This window comes from Pelophylax lessonae (genome assembly GCF_965119305.1).
Source record: "Pelophylax lessonae genome assembly, chromosome: 11".
Classification (NCBI taxonomy): Eukaryota; Metazoa; Chordata; class Amphibia; order Anura; family Ranidae; genus Pelophylax; species Pelophylax lessonae.
Window position 1 is genome coordinate 33,643,182 of NC_138778.1, and position 9,136 is coordinate 33,652,317.

Consider the following 9,136-nt stretch of genomic DNA (forward strand, 5'->3'; position numbering starts at 1 on the left):
AGCTATTGTCATGGTAACAATCATAAACCTAATCAATGCCTAAAAACTCATGCCAAGTGGCTCCATGCATTTCCTCTCGTTAATTTTTTTTTTTTTCTTTCTCTGTATAGGTTTGCATGTTTATACTTGCCAACCAGGGGCGGACTGACCATTCGGGGATTAGGGCACTGCCCGAGGGCCCAGGGTCAGTAGGGGGCCCCATGAGAGGCTACACACTACAGAAAGAAGCCAGGAACTTCCATGCAGGCTATGCTGTGGTAGATATTTAAATGCCCACTCTATGTGGCTGAGCTGCAATTTGTAGGTGCGGCTTGAGTGTGGACACAGGGGGCCCCATGATCTCTGATTGCCCGGGGCCCCATGAGTTGTCAGTCCACCCCTGTTGCCAACTGTCCCAAATTTGCCAGGATAGTCCCGCGATGGCTGTATCCCAGGCTGAGTCTCCAGGTCTTGGTATAAGGCACCTGTACAGGCTAACAATGCAAATTGTTCTTCTAGCTAGATACAGGCGGGGCAGAAGAGGCTTGAGCTCAGTGTGACTGCAGGCACAGGGAGTGAGCTCTGCCCCTCTCCAAGTGATGAATGAGCAGGACCCAGGCTTTTTTCTGACATTTGCTGTAAAATTACTTAGAACCCCCAAACATATAATTTTTTTTTTTTTTTAGCAAAGACCCTAGAGAATAAAATGGCGGTCATTGCAATTTCTTGTGTCACGTGGGTTTTGTGCAGCCGTTTTTCAAACAATTTTTTTATTTATTTTTTTTTTTTTTTATACACTTTAATGAATTAAAAAAAAAAAAACAAAAAACATAATCTATACCCAATGTTTTTGTATAATTGGAAAGATGCTGTTACACGAGTAAATAGATACCTAACATGTCATGCTTTTAAAATTGTGTGGAATGGCACCAAACTACGGTAATTAAAAAATCTCCATAGCTTACGTTTTAAAAATTTCTACAGGTTACCAGTTTAGAGTTAAAGAGGAGGTCTAATCCTAGACTTATTGCTCTGGCTCAGACGTTCATGGCAGAAAAAAAAAAATCGCACTAGGCTGAATGTGGTGTGAACTGGCCCAAACACTTTTTTTTTTTTTTTTTTTTTTTTTCTTTCTTCAAGGAACGAGAGATACGTTCTCCATTCACAGAAGGTAAAAAAACACAGGGGCATGCTTCACAGTGCCTGATCACTGTGTTAGCCAATCAGAGGCTACCACAGCGATCAGGTGACCCAGAATCAGTAGATCTGCATCCTGATCGTTAATTCTGTGTACCCCCATAATATTTATACACTACCGGAGAACCCCCATACTATTTCTACACCAAATGTGTACCCCCATACTATTACACCTCGTGTCCCCCCCACACAATTTCTACACTACCTGTGTACCCCCACACAATTTCTACACTACCTGTGTACCCCCATACCATTTCTACACTACCTGTGTACCCCCATACCATTTCTACACTACCTGAGTACCCCCATACCATTTCTACACCATGTGTACCCCCATACTATTTCTACACTTCATGTGTACCCTTATACAAGGCAGCCAGGTGCAGTGCAAGCTCCCTCAGGAAGCAGGGTGGTCCCTGTAATGTCATCTTTTGGGAGTAGGAATTAAGTCTGCTGGGAGGGTGATCTCCCTGTTCCTGCTGGGAGGGTGATCTCCCTGTTCCAAGTAGGGGATCAGTTGCAGAAAGGATCCTGGGAATGGGTTTTAGGGTGGAAGATATTTTTGTCCTCAGCCCAAGTGGGGTCCCAAGAGCATATTTCCTTTGTACGTCCTGAGAGCTTAGACATCTTTTGGGAAAAGTACGAGAATAATTGCAAGAGAATGTCAGAGTTGGAGGGGCTTATTCCCAAAGTGGTGTTGAGACCACCTTAGTTAAAAGGGTCATCATCTTGGTTCACAATGAGTCAATCCCGCAGGCAGACCTTCTTGTTTGGTTCAAAAGGTATGGAGAGGTTGCTGGATGACATTGGTATTTGGACAGGGGGGATGGTCTGTCTCCCTGAAGTTAAAAGTGGTTTGCAATGTTGTTCAGCATCTTCCTCCTTCTGCATTTTTGGGAAGAGACAGGTTGGTAATTTTCTATCCTGGCCAGACAAAAATGTGTAATAGATGTGGTGACAAGGGGCACTTTGCTTCTTCATGCACAGCTCAAATATGTTCTGTCAGGAGGGGAGTCATCGGGCTAGAGATTGTAGCAGGATAAAATGCAACCTTTGCAATAAGCTTGGGCACCCATATAGTGCTTGTCCTGAAGCACTGCATAACCAGCCTGATGTAATTGAGGAGCTGTTCCGAATGAAGAGAGAGGAAGCCGGTGCTCAGGAATCCACGATTGTCCCTAGTGTGTCAATCCCTACTGTGGTAGTGTTTTTCTGAGTCGGTCCCTGTGTCTGTTCCTGGTTCTGTCTCTGTCTAGATTACCCAAGTCTGTCTCTATGTCAAGTCCTAAACCTAGTGTTTCTGTCCTTGATGTGTCTGTTTCAAATAAGTTGGGGGAAGCGGCAAAGGGGCGGGATCAGGAGAGGCTCAGGTATTACCGCTTCCTCTGCCCCGTCGCACCCGGGTTCCTGCAGTGTCAGAGGGGGATGTGGAAAGTGGTGGGGTAGCTAAAGAGGGAGGTTAGGGGGTTGGGGCTAACCATGGGATGTCTCCGGAAGACTAGGAATGGTTGGAGGGGAGGAAACATTGACAGAAGAAGCTGCCTAAAGTTAGGGTGGTGTTGCCTTCTTCCTCGGATTCTCAGGTGGTCTCTCCAAAGGGGGATAATGATTTTGGGAGTGTTTCTGATAGGGAGATGGAGTCTGAAGGTGAGGACTCAGTTTCCCTGGAAGAACGCTTATTGTCAGGAGGACTGAAGCGTGTGTAGCGCCCCCCCCCCCCAACCTCTAAAAGCCTGGTGGTGACCCCCCCAGAGACAGGGAGGGACTGATATTCCTCCTCAGGGTGCAGGTTACTCGGCATGGCAGGTGATGTACAAGGTAGAAAGATGGGTTCCAGTCACTTTTATGCTTGAACAAAGATAAGTTTATTTCTCACAACAGGAAAAATGTGGGAGAGAGGGGTAGGGCACACCTTATTATATCTATCACCTGATGAGTTTGGGCGGATTCCCTTGAAGTTTAGGGACCAGGCCTGGCTTGCGTTCCATGGCAGACTCTACATTAAGGGGAACTTGACGCGCCATGGTAGTTCATTGAAAATACAAGCCGACAGCCACAAAGACTGTTGGTACTCGTCGTTTGTCATTCAGCGAAGCCAAGGCACCGCACAGCCATATCTTTTTTAAAATAGTGAAAGCCAGCGGGGGGGGGGGGAGAGAGATTCCCTGCTTGCTGTCACTACAGGCAGTGGCTGCAGGATTGGGGACATTTTACATGTTCCACCCTATAAACAGGTGGAATATGTAACATGTTCTCAAAGTTGAACTTATCCTTTAAGACCGTTGAAGATTTCCCCAACATTCCTGTCCTGGTGACATCTAAAGATTTTCTGATTTCCCATCACTTTCTGTCCTGCTGACAATGGCCACTAGATTAAATAGAGAGTTGGGACACAACAGTGATAAGCAGCTGCCAGCGGTTCGAAACCTTCCACACTTTGTGCAAAACTTTGAACACTTTAAAATGGCCTTTTTAAAATGTTTTAGAAGGCAATGTCTGTCTTCCCTACTTATCTCATGGACACCATATTGCTAGGGGTTCTTTGAGCTGTGGCTGATTGACCTCCCATCTGATGTCTGCATAGTTTTGGGGTCAATGCCACTTGGCAGAGCTACCTGCATGAACCCAGTGATCTATTTAGCTGTCTGTAAAGGTGGAATTCTACCCATCAATGTAATGGGGGAGGCATTCTTCACACTGACTGCCAATTCAAGAGGGATTTTACCTACTGACCACCAATGTAAAGGTTGAGAGAGGCTCAAATGAGGAGTCTTATTTTTATCCCCTAACATTTCATATAAGTCAATTACAGAATGTGCACTGAAAAAAGTAGCATCTCACACCTAATACACCATTTATTAACTTTATTACAAGAATTAGACTTCCAAAAAGATCACACAATTGGCACATACAAGAACAAAAACGAGGTGGCTTGTAACAGGTCTAGAAGGTGCATTCATCAATGGTAAATCTTACAACATTGTACACTTTCAATATATACAACTTGATAAGTAATGAAGGTTACACTGGTGAAAACATCCCATCATATAGTACTTTTTCACACATCTACAGCAAGCATTTATCTATATGGAAGAAATGATGGTACTTCCACTGCTTTTAATACTTGACTCCAATCTGCAAGCGCCATTCTCAGACAAACCAAATCAAGATAACTATAGCCAAGCCTGCAAGAATAATGAGATAATTATAGCCAAGCCTGCAACATTTAATCACTTAAGACTATAGAGTCCATTTAAAAAGCAGTGGCATGGCCTTACCACGGCTTTAAAATAAAACATGGCACATTTATAAAGCCCCGCAGTGTGTATAGAGTAATAATAAAAGCTGGGAGGAGACCACGGGCATGTGACCCCTCAAAGTTAAGTGAACAGGCTCTCCTCTGATCATGGAGTTTTCTCTGCTGCACTTAGCAAACATAAAGTCTTATTAACAAAGACTTCCCATCACTGCCTGCATTTTATGAATGTACTGCAAAATAGAGGCACATTGTGGTGTAACCTAGCAGTGTATTTATAGTGAATAGCGATATTTGGTTTCCATTATAAATTAGATCGTAAGTGTCTAAATTCTTGACTGGTTCTCTTTAATTTTTTTGGCTGAAGAGTAATGGCAGCATCATTTCACTTATTTTTGCAATGTCTAATTGTTGTAGGCTAATAAAGGTCGTTATTTATCTCATTATTCTTGACTTAGTTTGTCTGAGGATGGCTCTTGCAGCTGGGAGTGAAATATTACAGGCCCCCTTGAGGTATGAAAAACTGCTGCCGTATCACCTGCCTGAAGTTACACTAACACACAATCGGGTTGATTTATTAAAACTGAACAGTGCAAAAACTGGTGCAGCTCTGCATAGAAACCGATCAGGTTTCTTTGTCAAAGCTTAATTGAACAAGCTGAAATTATAAGCTGATTGGCTACCTTGCACAGCTGCACCAGATTTTGCACTCTGCAGTTTTAGTAAATCAACCCCATTACTGTCTTCCAGCTCCTATGTAAGCATAACAGCACCAAACACCGTGCTGGTGCAAGTCACATCTGGCAGAATTTAGGTGTGTCATTCTGACATTAATGTGAAATGTTCCATCATAAACTGAACCTGTAGCCCTAAATGTGCAGCTTTGAAGTGTTAGCAAAAGTCAATACCATTTTACATACTGCCTGATCCTCTAATTCCTACTTTTGGTGTAGGTGTTTTTTTTAACCTGGAACTCCAGCCAAAACGTTATTCCTTAGATTGGGGTGGAGTGAAGAAGAGTTGTTACCTATGTTGGGTTTTAATGCTGTCCGGGGCCCCTGTTGGAAAGATTTCCAATCTCCTCCTCTCCAGCTGAGGCCTTGCCACCAGGACAGAAAACTCTATTACAGGGGAGACCTTTGTATGTAATAGAGACACAAAAACTTGGCAACGACTCTAATATCCCCCCCCCGGTTGAAGTATCCAATTCACAAATTACTTTTTTTCATACCTTAATCCCCATTGGAGCAATATCCTTTTTCTGCCCTGATGATATGTCTATATGCGCAGAAATGCTATATGGCCATGAGTTTGTGGACATCTATATAAGCTTGCTGGACATCCCAATCCTAGACCATTGGTAAGTTTATGAAATTGGCTCCCCCTACCCCCTTTGTGGATATAACAGTCTCCACTCTTCTGGGAGGGCTTTCCACAAGATTCAAATAGGAATTTTTAAAGCCAGGTTCTAATGTTGGATTGCTCGGTCTCTCTGGCCCTGACGAAGCCTGATGCGAAACGCGTTGGCTCATTGGGACCCACAAACCGAATATCATCTAAGACTTCATGCACCAACATCAGCTTGAAGCATGTATTGTTCCCAATAGGGAAATATTTCTGTGCTGTGGTTTTTAATGTATGTTTTGCATATAAGGGATGTTTTATATGTACCTTTATACATCCCTATATGTATATCTATTCTGTTTTAATACATTTAATAAATTAATTTGAATTTTATTGTGTTGGTCCTCTGGTCTTCCTTCTCCCAATTAGCCTGGAAACCGCTACTTTATCTTTAAGACAGTTGTGATTATATTTTTGGGGCATGGGCCTATTTACACGGTAATTCCTCTAATGTTGGATGAGAAGACCTGGTTCACAGTCAGTGTTCCAATTTATCACAAAGGTGTTCAGTGGGGTTGAGGTCAGGGCACTGTGCAGGACACTCAAGTTTCCCTATACCAGTGATGGTGAACCTTGGCACCCCAGATGTTTTGGAACTACATTTCCCATGATGCTCATGCACTCTGCAGTGTAGTTGAGGATCATGGGAAATGTAGTTCCAAAACATCTGGGGTGCCAAGGTTTGCCATCACTGCCCTATACCAAATTCATCAACCAATGTCTTTGAGGAGCTGGCTTTGTGCACAGACACAGTCATGCTGTGGAAAGGGCTGTCAGGGCACAAATGGCAGGAGAATGAGCTTCTCCACCAGCAATCCACATGGGCCTATATAAGGAAGCCTGTCAGTGGTTGAATTTGCTGATCGATATTCAGCTTCCTGTGTTTCCTTGCTTCAGTGATTCTTCCTTACCAACCCGGCTATTCCTGACTTATCACCTGCCTGCCTCCTTGACCTTGGCTTGTCTTACAGATTCTCTCTGCCTGTCTTCTGCCTGTCTTCCTGTGTATTGACCTTGGCTCCCCACCTGACCAAGTCTACTCTGTTATCCACTTGGCTCTGGATCCTGGCTTGAACTGACTATTCTTTGTCTCCTTTCACAGGCACCACCTGCCTGCAGCCTCCACTCAGTACATCAGCAGTATTCCTAAGTCCTTAGGCAAACAACCTTGCAGGTGACCTGTGCTATTTTGTGCCCGACTCTTCCTGTCTGGCCTTCAGGGGAATCTAGAACTTAAGCCCCGTACACACGCACAGATTGTTGGCTGTAAATTGTCGGTCAACGTCCGATTGGCTGATTTTCGGCTTGTTAGTATGATACTTTCGACAACCGACTTTTCGGCCGAATAAAATCTGGTGTGCAGGCTATAAAATTTTTGTTGGCCGTCAACACAACGGCCGATTTTCCGTTAGTCAGTACAGATTTCGGCAAACAAAAATCTGATGAGCAAGACTGGGCATGCTCAGAGAAGAAAAAACACACGGAAAGTAAACCAGCACATGACATCACTTCTGAAGTAGATATTTGTTGGCCGAGAAAATTTGTGTGCAGTCTAGGCACATTCCAACCAACAAAACACAACTCTGGACAAAAGTCGGATGATCGGTCGGCCGATAATCATTGCGTGTGTACGAGGCATAAGTCCTTAGTCAAACAGCCTTGCATGCGACCTGTGCTACTTTGTGCCCGACTCTTCCTGTCTGACCTTCAGGGGAATCTGGAACTTAGCTGCAAAGGAAGCCCTCTCTCCATTGACCTCCAGCACCTGGTATCTGACAAGGGCCTTCCACAAACTGTTACCACAAACACACAATTGTTTAAAATGCCTTTGCATGCTTTAAGGTCCGTACACACGAGTCGAAATTCGGCCGGTAATTTTCGTCCGACCACCGATCTGCCGATTTTCGGCTTGTTAGTATGATGCTTCCGACAACCGACTCTTCGGCCGAAAAAAATCTGGTGTGCAGGCTATAAAACTTTTGTCCTCTGTCAAAACACGTCCGATTTACGTGCAGTCAGTACAGATTTCGACAGGGAAAAATTTTATGAGCAAGACTGGGCATGCTCAGAGAAAAAAGAACACAAAGAAAGCAAACCAACACATGACATCACTTCTGAAGTAGAATTTTGTCGTGTGGGAAAATTCGTGTGCAGTCTAGAGCACATTCCAACCAACAAAACACAACTCTGGACAAAAGATGGACGACCGGTCGGCGGAAATGCGGTGCGTGTGTACGAGGCTTTAGTATTAAATGTTACCCTTTATTTGAAATGCCAAGTCAGGAAGTAACTTGTGCTCTGCTCACTGTGTCCACCAGTTGCATTTGTTGTTGTTCCTGCTGTTCACCCATGGACCTGCTGACTGCTTGAGTCACGTCTGGCTCACTGCACTCCAGATCTCTTGCCTGCGTTCTGGCACAAGTGTACCTATCCTATTTATCTGTTCAGGTGGGATGTGACCATGACCTATCCATTGCTCCTCTTGCCTGTCAAGGTGTGATCCAGATATCTTTTATCCTTGTCTCAGTCTCCATGTCAGTGGTTGGTCTTGTGATCCTGCCCCTGAAGCATTCCTAGTTCTAAATCCTGATACTTTTGTGTCCCATTTTGTTTTTCACTCCTGATTCCTGTCTAGTTCTAATCTCGGTTATCTGCTTTGCCTGTTAAGCCCCGTACACACGATCAGATTATCGAACGATCTGTCCTCTGTTTTTTGTGGCATGCTAGTCTGATGTGGAAAGTGAAGAGGTTATTTTCATACGAATTTTCCCGTACGACAGAATTCTACTTCAGAAGTGATGTCATGTGTTGGATTGCTTTCTATGTGTTCTTTCATCTCTGAACATGCCTAGTCTTGCTCTTAAGATTTTTTCCATCTAAATCTGTACTAATGAGACGAAAATCGGACGTTGTTTTGACGGACAACAAAAATTATCTGGCCTGCACATCAGGATTTTGTCAGCCAAAAAGTCGGAGTCGGCTGTCGAAAGCACCATACTAACAATCCGAAAATCAACAGATCGGTCGTCGGATGAATTTTCCCTACAGATTTTTTTATCGTGTGTACGGGGCTTTATTCTTGACCTGCTGGACTCCTAAATTGGACCACCTGCATGACTTGCTTGTACACCTTCTGCCCTTGGCTTTGTTAATGACTACATTCCTGCTTAACCCATTGGCCACCTCAAGTACTCCAGTCCTTAGCTCAGTTTTTTCGGGAATGACCTCCTGTTCAGGTCTGAAAATCTGGTGCCTCTGATTCTGACTGTTAAATCGTAGGGGCACCAAAGTACCAGCAAT